Below are 1,439 nucleotides of genomic sequence, written 5' to 3'. Positions count from 1 at the left end.
GTGCGTAGATGGCACTCCGAGAAGGCGCATCCCCAGAGCCTGGGGCGTGCAGCGCTCGGCCGCTGGGCTGCGGCTGCCGGGGCCGGGCGTGGGCCTGCCCCGGCAGTCCTGCCTCAACGCGGACTCGGGACTCCGGGAGGCCGTTCACGCCTAGGCCGCCCAGCCACGTCCTCCTACCTCTCCGCTCACTTTCTCGCCCCAGCTTCTGTTCCCCCGCATCCCCGTTCCCTCGCTTCGCTTTGCGACGCCTTGGTCCAAGTAAGAAATTACGCGGAGCGCAATTGTAACTGTACTCAAGAAGATACAATCGCGGGAGCCCGCGGGGTCGCGCGCGGCGGAGAAGCGACGCGGGTGGCGTCCGAGAGGGTGGGTAGGGGAAAAAGGGGCGTTCGTTTGCAATTCGCTTCCCCAGGGCCATGAACTCCGGTGTCTCCTTCCTTCCAGTTGTGGGGCTCGGGGGCCGACCGGGAGGCCGCTCACCGCTGGGCCCTCGCCCCAACGCTCGTGCAGGAGGGGTGGTGCGCCCATAGGCTCCCGGCGACGCTGTGGGGGCGCCGGCCCGGCTGCCTCCCCGCTGGGGCTGTCCCTTCGCCCTGCGGCGGCGCCGGGAAACCCCTTCCTCTGCGGCGGGTCCCAGAGGTTGGGGCCTAAAAGGCTCCCTGGGGATTCTCCGCGCCCAGGAGGGGACGTGGTTCCTCCTCCCCCTCACGTCTGCCTCTTCCACTCTCTTTCTAGAGACCTCGGAGGTGGCGGAGAAGTGGGAAGGGAGGCGGGTCGACAGACGCTGGAGGCCTGGGAGCGGGAGCTCCGGCGCTGGGGGAGTCCGGGTCAGAAAGGAAGCTTTAGCACGCGGAGGAAAGGGCGGTCGGGCAAGGAGGACTCAGCCGAGAAGGGCTGAGGGTAGGGAGTGAGGCGAGAGACCCTTTCCTTCCGAGTGGCGCAGGGGGACCTCTTCCCCGGGGAGCCCCCACCCAGCAGCTCCCAACCTCGAGAACAAAGGGTCTGGGAAGCACGGTCGGGGTCGGGGAGCGGAGGTGGAGGGAAGCAGGAAGGCAGGCGGTGGGGGCAGGGGAGGGCGCTTCCCCACATTTCCTCTCGCGGCGGAATGACGGAAGGCTCCCTCCAGCAAACGCCTCACTGAGGTCGCTTCAAAATCCGGGAGGGCTCGGGTTCCTTACCTAACGGATGCACTCGCTCCCTTCCTCCCCCAGCGTCCCCACCCCCTCCGGGGACCGGGGCCCAGGAGCTGCGAGGCTGGCGGCGAGCCGCGGCACGGGTGGAACCACGGGGCAGCAGCGCCTCCTGCAGGTGCCTGGAGCCTCCGCACTCGCCGCGCCGCGCGGTCTCTTAAGGTGGAACTGGCCTGGTTCCCCACCCGCGCTTTCCGCTCTTCGGTAACCGTGGTTCCACCGGCGGCAAGTCTCCCTCGCGAAACGGGC

Source organism: Meles meles, chromosome 7 (assembly GCF_922984935.1).
Source record: "Meles meles chromosome 7, mMelMel3.1 paternal haplotype, whole genome shotgun sequence".
Taxonomy (NCBI): Eukaryota; Metazoa; Chordata; class Mammalia; order Carnivora; family Mustelidae; genus Meles; species Meles meles.
The sequence above is the reverse complement of the archived record's forward strand: the minus strand, read 5'-3'. Positions refer to the sequence as shown.